We start from the raw sequence: 11,091 nt of genomic DNA on the forward strand, positions 1-11,091 counted from the left end.
GATTTTCTCTTGCAATCCTTTAAATCTTTGTGCAGCAAGCGCATATGTTAAATATTATCACATATTAATCCATACTGCATACAACTTACTTTTTATGGGTCCTTTTTTTAGTCTGTAAGTAAGCTTTAAAATGACGTTCTGTTCATATATCTGTTTCCATTGAAATGATTAGTTTTTGTTTTTTTCAATACCAGACAATTTATGAGAAAACTACACAAATATTCCTGTTTCAGCTCACAACGGACTTATTAATATCCTTTCTAAACTTTGACTTTTTTTCACTTTTCCTTTTACAATATTTACTCGTTCTCCCTTCTTTCCTGTTTGTTCCTGTCTTCTGTTTGTTTGACATTCAATATGGATTGAATTCAAAAGGTGGTTGCGTCTGTTGTGATTGAATATGAAATGCCACTTTCTCATTTGCGGATGCTGCATCCAGCTAGCAATTAAGGGGGTTGCAAATTACAACATTTGTTGTATCATTTTTATCGACGATGGTGGTTTATGTTGCTCGTATGACAGCCCATAGACACACTGCCACCATCCATGCTTTACTACTCCGGGCGATGTAAGAGTACACAACTATGCCGGTAACTAATTATATATGCGATCGAAACTAAATTACTTTGTTTTGATTACAAATCAATAAAAATTCATTATGGAAAAAGCCTAAGAATTTACTATTTTGTATTAGATTAGGTGATTCAAATCCCCAGCTAATTACGCGCCATCAGAGATTATCCATTGTATTATAACACTGCATATGGCACTTGACTTCTCAGAGATATGAAAATATTGTACTTTTTATTTGTAAGTATGTATTTCATTTTTGCACAGATGGCAAATGACACTTGATGAGTTTTAATATTTTCAATACATTAAGCAAATTGTTATTGATCATTGGGTAACGTCTTTATCCACTCAATACAAAAGTTAATTCCATTTAAATTGCTAATTTTTCAACAGATGATTTATACTTTCAGAGTTCAAAATTTTATATATATTTATAATAAATATTAATACACTAATTATAAATAAATAATATTATAATTAAATATGTGTCTATATATATATATATATAAGTGATTTTAGCTTTTGTTAGCTTTTGTTTGTTACTAGGCCCAGTAATAGGGACTGTTACTGAACCCTATCAGATTCGTTTTTCGCGATATAGCTAGCAAATATTTTAAACTCATGTTCTTTACTTTAGAAATCCCAAACAAAAAAATGTTTTTTTCACCTAAATTAGCTAAGAGGGCCGTTTTGAATCCACATTCCCCGTAATAGTGGGTAGAAGAATGGATATATTAGAACGAGACGGATGCATTAATAAAAGCAAGTATCTGACTAATACTAATGTCGGAAAAATCGCCGAGTGTATTAAAGAATGGAACACTCAATGGCTTAAGTCTGGTTCTAGACTAACCTGGATATAGTCACAACAAGTGTTCTAGTGTTATTTTTTTCGAACACCCGTTGACATGTACTACAAGACATGCCGATTCTGGCTTAATGCCGTTGTTTTTGTTGTAGCTCGCTTTATGTTTAAGCATTTAAAATATTGTATTTTTTTGTAAATTAAAAATTAAAAATTGAATTAAAAAAATACGGCCAAAGAAACTAAAAATGAATTAAATAATAACATAAAGGATACTGACTTCTCAACATAAACTTAGTTATCGAATAATGTTGAGATAACCCTAAACATATTGGATTGGATCACAAAATTCGAACAAAACGTGACAATTGAAGAGTAAATCTAGATTTGCCAAACGAAAATGGCATTGCGGTCGTGTGCGAGTACGAGTAAATTGATGGTAAATTGAGGGGAAATAGTAAATTATGTCGGTATGGCAGCAAATGTTGGTGTTTACCAAAATTAGATAAAAATTAGGTAAATTAGGTGTTAACATTGTGGAAATTTTATAAGATGCTTAATAAATAAATAAATAAATCAATTTGAAAACTTTTAACAAAAAATAATAAATATGTACCATTAATAAGTACAATAAATAAATAAATAAATATTTACATAAGTGCAGTGCAAAAAATCCCTAGAAAATTTCAATTTATTTTACCTCAATTTACTCGAACTCGCACACAGACTAAGTATTGTATGTTTGTTGTTTTTAGGGTGTTATATTATTTTAATTTTTATAAAATTTTGTCTAATCCTGAAATGTAAGTGATCTATTAATACTTTGATTACTTTTTATTGACTATTCCTGCTGTTTATATCTTTAATCCGCCACTGATTTTATTGTCATCTAACATTACTTAAATGACAAAAAAAATTTCCCTAAATTTAAAGTTTTTAAATACATCTGTATTTAATCTTAAATGACTTTAAAACCAATTACACCGTAAAAACTCTAAACAAAAATACATACACACACACACATGCATGAGTAAATGTACCATTAATCACATTAAAATTCAAGATATTTTGCATTTAATGCTTTTTATTTTTATTGCTCATTAAAAAACCTTTTTCAATATTACTTAATTAAAAAAAAAAAAACTAAAAAAGACAGCTATGAAACATGAGAATTAACAAAATTTATTCAAATGTAAACAATATTAAGAAGAAAAATATCCCTGTTGTAACTGAACTCCACAAATCATTTAATTCTTTTATATGCAACATGCAGCATTGGCAATACTGACAATAACTCAACCAAGAACTGCACTAAAGGCATCAACTACAGCTACAATAACAACAACAAATAACAATAAAAAAATGAAAATAAAAATAAAAATAATAACAACAACAAAACAATACTAGGTAACTTTGATAACAATAGCATATGCATGAATGATGTTGCTGCTGATGTACACTACTCATACAATATACAATATATATTTTTGTATAAAGTGGTTTGTCAGCTTTTTTTTATGATTTGAATTTTTCTTTTTTTTCTTTGTGAATTTGGGTTTCTTTAATATTATTATGCTCTTTTGCTCTCTTTAACATGTGCTCATTTTGTTTTTTATGTAGCAAGCAAAGTAAATGCATGAAATAATTTTGTATAATTTTTTTTATTACATTTGCATTGTTGTTGTTATTGTTATTGGATTTCATTGTCAACAACGCTGCCAAAGTCGCTGATGCCTGTACGTGTATTGCGGGTATTGCTGCTGCGTTGTGATTTTAGTTTTGTTTTGTTTTGTTTTTATTGCTCAAATTTCAAATTTGATTACCCCCTCCCCAATGCTTTTGTTTCAGTACTTAAAAATCATTTTTAATCAAATTTCAATGAAATATTCTCTTAGTGATGTTTAAATTAAAAATTTACTTTTTATAAATAAATATTAATGTAATAAAATTTGTCTATGTTTTGATATAAAATGTACACTTGACCGGAAATCATATCAATACATGTATGTACATGTGTGTATGTACGCACTTATTTGACATTTACTTATGTCGACTACTTACGTACACATTTCAGGCGGCTGCTGCTGCTGTTGCTGCTTCTGCTGCTGCCACTGCGCTGCATTAGTTCTCAACAGTTTTTGGCTATAAGTTACTTGACTGACTTCCATACGAAAGTAAAGCCTTGTGTATGGCAATAATGTTAGGATTTGTGTTTAGTTTTCACTGTAATTAGTTAGTTAGTGTCGGTTTTTATTTTCCGAATTCAGTTTCTTCTTCTTGTTGTTGTTGTTGTGGTTGTTGTTGTGTTTGCTCTTCGTAAAGTAGCACGAGTTTTCGTTTTATTTTTATGCTATTTTTGTTGCTAGCCGTAAGTAATATGTGGAGTGGAGTTGCTACGTTCATATGGTGTTAGAAACTTCATTGTAACTTCAATTTGTAGGATGACGTATGTGTATGTATGTACGTACAACAACACTAAATAAAACACAACGGAGCACGCACGTAACACACACACAAACACATGGCATTCACTTAACTCCACTTTGCTAGGCATATGTGATCGGGTAAATGACCTAATTGTGTATTATACTTTATGCTTCTGTCTGGACTGGCGTTGGACTGGCTGAATATCATTGAAATAATGATAATGTGAAGTGCCTCGTACTCGAATACGTTCTAAGTCATCTTAATATTTGGATAGGTGATGTATACAAATAAAATTGTACTTTAAAATAATTAATAATAGGAATCTGTGGAAAATATTAGGTGGGTGATATCCGCCATTCTTTGACACAATTTTGAAAACACAATTTCTTTATTTAAGTTCAATTTTAATAAAGTTTATATTGACCATAAATACTTATGATATTTTCCCATTTTTTGTGTAGCTTCAAGTTCCAACGATTTTGGAATTATTTGGTCTATCAACAAAAAATCTTGTCTAAGTGATTTTTAACATCTCTTCGGTCGACTAATTTTTATAATTAAGAGTGTGTTGCAGAGACCAAAAAAAATAATCAGATCATTTAAGGTCCGGTCTATATAGTAGGGTACATAAAGATTTACTACTTATCTTATTACTAGAGACGCTAGCTGCAGATTTTGTTGCGAAAAAGAGGAAACAGTAGTACATATTTTTGTCTCGCTAGACTCAGTCTTCGGTGCTTATCCACTGTCTATCCACTTATAACGAAATCAGGCAACATCACTCCAAAGGACATAATGACGTTCTTACTTGCTACTCGTCTATGAATCTAAAGTGTTTATGTCACAAAAATTCTCAAAGCGTGCAGTGACGTGGTGACATGTTTCCAACCCGTTTTAAAATCTTATCTAAGCTAATATAAAGACTTCCCAACCAAGTTTCGTCAATTAGTTTCTATTCACAAAAGTTGTGTGTATTGTCATGCTTATCATGATTGAACACAACTCCTTTTCTGTCAAGAAACCGAGAAGTATAGGGCTAAGTTAGCTGTTGCACCAATATAGAGCAGCTGATAATAGAAAATTCGCTTCCAATTTCACCAAACACTTTACATAATCTTGTTTGACAGGCTGAGCGTATCAATCCAGGTCTTAAAGTCATTTGTGAAGGGTCAGCGAATTTTAACCATGATCACTTACATATATCGAAAATCATCGTATTTAAGCCATTTTTTATTGCTTCAAAAATGTTTCGATTAATAATACAAACAGTTAACATTGCATTGAAATTTTATTTAATGACAACAGAGTTTATAGTTTACAAGCCCACCAGAAAGAATGACGCTATTCCGTCTCACTTCTTCGCAAATTTTTTCTGCTGAAGAAATGAAATAAATAAGTGTGATAACGCTATATTATAGCAGAAGACCCCAAGCGAAGAGTGGTAGCGGTATCAAATCCTATGTTTCGCAATTCACAACTTTAGTTAAAGCAGTATTTCTCTTATAATTAATTTAGATGGATGGCACATACATAGATTTCTATACCAACTCAGTACTACATGTTTATACTCTTCTTGCTCTTTATTACAAAAATTGTTTTGTTGGTGTTGTTCCAAATATCTTCGTCGAGGATATTTAGGGACATTTTATTGCGAAATCGACAATGACTTCGGCACCTAGACTCAGACGTTTCTTGGTTTCTGTGACATAATTATATATTTTCAGATAATAACAAAATTGATTAACAATTATTAGTTCCAAGTTATTAATTTTGGAGATAGTATTGAGGTAGTTGAATAGTAATTAATATAAGCAATCTGCTTACTATTAGTGATAAGGATAGTATTGTATCTTTGTATCTTTGATATTCTGCTGATACATTTGGCTAAACATTTAGTCCCAATTAACTACTTGCGATTAGTATAGGTATTGTTGTGAATATCGTATAACAAATAAATCTTATACTTTCTCTTGTTCAGTTGAGTGTCGTCAGCAATCTTTCGCTGGATCTTTTATCCCGTGCAAGAGCTAATAATGTAATCTGGAAGTGATTGGCAGAACATAAACTCTTTTAATTCTCTTCAGTAGTACAGATTCGTTGGTAGTCTTTGAAATCCAATTACAAAGCGATAACTTGGCTTTTTTAGTACAGTAATAAGATAAGCTATTTACATAGCTATAATATTTATAATAACAGATATAAGATTTCTTCTACATGTTCAATATTATAACTTCAACAATACTTATAATGACACGTTAAAATAAAAACTTGAGTTTTAAAATTAAAAAATAACCATTTAAGTTAGTACCACTTATAACCCAAATCTACCACAACAAAACTGAGATCTTTCTAGTTAGCTAGAAAAAGATCAATTATTTGATTTCAAATAAGTCTCATAAATTGTAGACTATATAAGAAAAATTTAAGTAATATTACCACATAGAATAAATATCTGTCAATGTTGTATAATTTAAATTCATTAATAGATCAAAAAGAAAAAAGAAACTCCTGACATCTTGAAACCGTCTTAAATTCCTTAAATAGTTTTATTAAACTGTCTATTTCCGATTATTTTTATTTGTATTCCGTAAATGATATGTTTCTTCTTAATCTTGTCTTGTAGGTGGTTTATCGGTTTTGTTTAGTTATGGTTTTTTTATCTTTTTTTTTCGTCTCCATTTTACACACTTTGGTTTTGGTTGGCAGTGGTTTTTGGGAACTGGTTTCTGGGGCAACACTTTCAAGTGTTGCATACAAGTAGGAACACGTTTTTTTTTTAATTCATAAAATTTTTCGCCACCAGGACTGTGGTGAAGAAAAAAAATACTTTAACAGCGAATTGTGGAGTTTTTGATATGATTGCTTTTGAATTTAGAATATTTAAATAATGAGTCATTTTAGAGGTCAATGTTGATTGCCAACAGGTATGACTTGTATTTGTAACATGTGAGCGCATGCGCAGATTTGTAAATCGTGAAAAAAAAATTTCAAAAAATTGTAAAAAAAAAATTTTAAAAAAAAACTAAAAATAAAACGTTTTTAACATTTTTACATATTTTTGAACAAATTTCATGTTTCATGAGTAACTAATAGGAAGCTATGAAAGTCTGGATAGTAACATATCATTTTCTTTAATATTTGACAACTTTAATGGCTATATCAAAAACTATATATTATCGACTCACTATGCTCTTATAGTATTTGCATTTCTATTATTTATTAATCATATAACATATTTTTAACATAATACAGAAGATTTATACAATAACATAGTTAGGATTCCAAAGAGAAAGAGATTGGAATGTATTCTTGTGATAAAGCTAGAAAAGTAGTGCTAGCCAAAAACATATTTTCTATATATCTTCGTATATATCTCCTACAATTTTCCGTATAGAAATTTATGGGCTTGAAATGTGTACTAAAGAGTGCTTAAGAAGATAACAGTAATATAACATTATTATATTTGGATAGAAATGTAGTTATAATGCCTCCGACCTTGAACCGTTCTATTAAATTTAGTCCGGAACTCTTAAGAGTACTTAAAATATATGAATAGAAATGTAGAATAGCTCCGACCTGGAACCATTCAATCGAATTCAGCCCGGAATACTCTAGCATAAACAATTTAAAACAAACAAAAGAATTGATAAACTCCCTAAGGATTATCTACGAGTACCTAAGCCCAAATCTTAGCTACTAATACATGTTTCGACTTCATGTTATATAATAAGGGCATATAAGGGCGTTTGCATAGCTCAATACACTGAATGGATTGATATTTACTAATATTTAAACTCAACACGGGTAAAACCCTACCATCTCTTATGTTAAATCTTATATATTAAAGTAGTATATAGTACATTATTTTTATATATGTACTTTATAATGATGATCAATAAAATAATGTGATACATTTAAAAAGATTTAAAAGATTTATGTTATTTCTAGATATTTTCATATAATACCCATAAAACAATATTGTATATGTCATAACTATTATGATTTTAAAGGTTTTTTTTTACATCTTCATATTAGAATTACTGAGATGAATTTGATTTAGATTAGAATTACTTCTTTGGTGCTTGTCTGAATAAATTTTAAGATAGGGTGGACGAGCTTTAATGGTCAATTTCTTGTTTCGGAAAAGTTTTTTTCAGATTTTTAAGAATAGAGAAATGTTCTAACTAAAAAAATGCGACACATCTATTTATATTATTTATGGAAGGTATATGTACTTCTTTGTGTTAGTTACACTCGATTAAAAAGGCAATATAAAGTTAACGTTTTAGTTACTTTTAATTGGCTTTCGTTATAAGTCTTAGTTTCCTAAAAAGCGCAAAAACTCTTTGTACTTAGCGGTTAGTCTAGAAGCGTAATAGATCTGTATTCTATTAATGTTCAGACAGACATGTTTCTTATAAAGTTGTTTATTATTTTAAGTAGTATATATAATATAATAAAATTCTGCTTTTATAAAATGATAATTATTAAATTGTTCCTCACTTCTGTATTGAATAGATAAGCAATAATTGCTCAGAAAAAAATAAGGTTTGATTGGCTAAGAAACAGATACATATTGAGTTCTTTAACATATGGTTTGGTATATTCAAAACCAGCTAATGCTTGCTAAAAACACATCTTTTAATCGTCTATTATTTTAATGATGTAATGATAGTATAACAGCAATAAACTCAATGTTTATTTTATCTGTGTCTGGTATATCTGTTATTATTATAAGTTTGATTCATCACTGAAGTGTTTATATTAATGGCAAGTTTTTATATTTTTACATTTGACAACTGCAGAATGTTGAGAACGATATTGTATAGTTATATTTCCATAGTTATTGAAATGCTTAATGATCTGAATAGATTTATGATAACATAAATGCAAAAAGACACAAACTGTATATAGGACCTAGAAAGATAACTTAAATGCAAAAGGACACTAAATATAGGACCTGAAGACATAAATTAAATGCAGAAAGACACTGGAGAGATAACTTATATGCAAAAGGCCAATTACTAAATATAAAATCTGGAGATTTAAAGTTGTCATTTTTCTTTGTTACAAATAAATATCAGACGATCATTGCTAATTCATCAGTTTTTACATACTGATCTTTTTGACATGTCACCTTTAAACGATTGTTGTTGTCCTACATAACAGAGATAAACGACTTATTATTTAAAAAATCAGAGCCAGAGATCTTTTATCTCCTCTTAAAAATCAACTTAGAAAGTTTAAAACCTTTAGAACATAATACAACAGTAATAGAATAGTGAAATGCTAGAATCAGCGTGATAATTCATCATCGTGTTCTATGATATTTATTAATTTAAGATCTAACCGTTTAAATTTATTTACAAAATTTTCATTAAGAATATTGAGAGACTACTGATAAGTTTTGAAAAAGGTCTATTAAATCCGGATACTTTTTGAGCAGAAGGTATTTGTTTCTCTGCGACCCTCCAATCTGTAGTGATTTGTATTGGTCCGTGATCACATCTGATCTGGACAGCTCTATACTAGATTAAGGAGAAAGTAATTTTGGCTACTACGAAAATCGTTTAAAAGGAAATATATATACGTGTATGTATAGGTATGTAAGTCGATGCATATACATACCTATACATATTAAATATAATATATTAGTTTAATTTATTTTTTTTTATATTATAAGTCATAAAAAAATTTATTATAATAAATAAATAATGTATTTTTTATTAATTATTAAAACTTACCGATTAAAAATAATTTGCTTAAACAAAACGCTGCAATTTTCTTCCCTTTCGATTTTAAGAGGGGAAATATGTTATTTCACTGCACATTTAAATATTATTTGCTTTCTTATTGTAAACCAATAATTATAATTTTGCAATCAATTGATTGCGACACACTTCAAGCACAAAACAAAATATTTAATTGTATTAATTTTTTTATACTTTTCTGTATTTTTTTACTTTATTTGCTTCTTGTTTTTTTATTTTTAACAACAAACTACGCAAAGAAATCAGATTAAATTTTCTCACTTTTCAAGATCGCATAAATCAAAACAAAATATTCATTTACATTTGGCTGTGCAGGAAAGAGTGAGAGCCACTCACCACTCACACTAGAGAGTGGCAGAGAAAGACATTACTCTGAGTAAGGAGAGTAAAATATTGTTGTGCAAATTTAAATATCAAAACAAACACCAAAAAAAGTATGTAAAAGGCGCAACAAAAACAACAGCTAAAAAATATTGAGGAGTACAAAAATTACAATTGCTTATTGTTGCTGTTTTGTTGTTGGAATTATAAAGTATAATAAAGTGGTGTGCAGTAGAGGTGCAATATCAATTTAGGAACATTGGTTGCAACTTTACAGCGCGCCGTTTGTTTTTCAATGCTCACAAATGGCACACACATGCACATACACATGCATACATACATGCGTCTATAGAATGAATGAATTTATTTGGTGTAAGCAAATGCCAAAACAGAATGCATGTCAAATTAAGCCTCTCCTCTCCGCTCAAACATTGCTAGAGAGCACAGCAGAATATAAGCGCACATTTTATTTTTTATTCAGAAATTTAAAATAAATAATATGAATTTAAATAAATTTAAATAAAATAATCATTTAAACAATAAATGTTCAATTAAATACAAGAGATTTTTATGTGAAATTGTATTTCTTTGAGGAAATTGCTAATTATGTGATCTTTTATTCAAAAAAAAAATCCCACAAAACATTATTTAAACGTTATCAGTTATAAATTAAATTTTTTATTGTTTTTATTTATTTTTGTATAGTGTATATATAGTTAACCACAATTTATTTACACTTATTTAACACAAATAAAATAAACAATTAAAACACTTATAGAGTTACAATATTTAAAACCAACATTATTTTATTTTTATATTTTACCGCGCCGTTACACACACCAAACATTAAAAAAATTGCTGCATTTCAATTCATTTCGTTTTACGGCATGCAATTTCCTTCGAAGTATTTTTACAATATAAACAACCACCAAATCGCGTAACGAACGCGTGAACTCTACGAACACTGAATACGTCAGTAACTCCAACCACTCCACAAGCAAGTTGAAAACAGACTGAACACAAAAAAAAACAGAAAAAATATATATTGAGCAAAAAATGAACTTTGCTACTCAAATTGTTGTTGCTTCGATATTTCGCTCGCTCACCAATGTAAGAATAATTCATTTTTATTTTTTGTATTTTTGGTTTAACTACCAACCAAGTAATTAATTCTTAATGCTTGTAACAGTATTT

General features: G+C 29.0%; 1 protein-coding gene across 1 annotated transcript in view; it reads right to left on the minus strand.

Annotated features, from left to right (window-relative positions):
* The window catches only part of LOC119674309 (neurogenic protein mastermind-like), a 596,927-nt gene extending 586,967 nt beyond the window's left edge, over positions 1-9,960 (minus strand). The window contains exon 1 of the mRNA XM_038085440.1: positions 9,550-9,960. The gene's annotated coding sequence lies outside the window, so the exon portion shown is untranslated. The remainder of the gene's footprint in view (positions 1-9,549) is intronic.
* Between the last annotated feature and the right edge of the window lie 1,131 nt (positions 9,961-11,091).

The sequence above is a fragment of the Teleopsis dalmanni genome, chromosome 2 (assembly GCF_002237135.1).
Source record: "Teleopsis dalmanni isolate 2A chromosome 2, ASM223713v2, whole genome shotgun sequence".
NCBI classification, from domain to species: domain Eukaryota; kingdom Metazoa; phylum Arthropoda; class Insecta; order Diptera; family Diopsidae; genus Teleopsis; species Teleopsis dalmanni.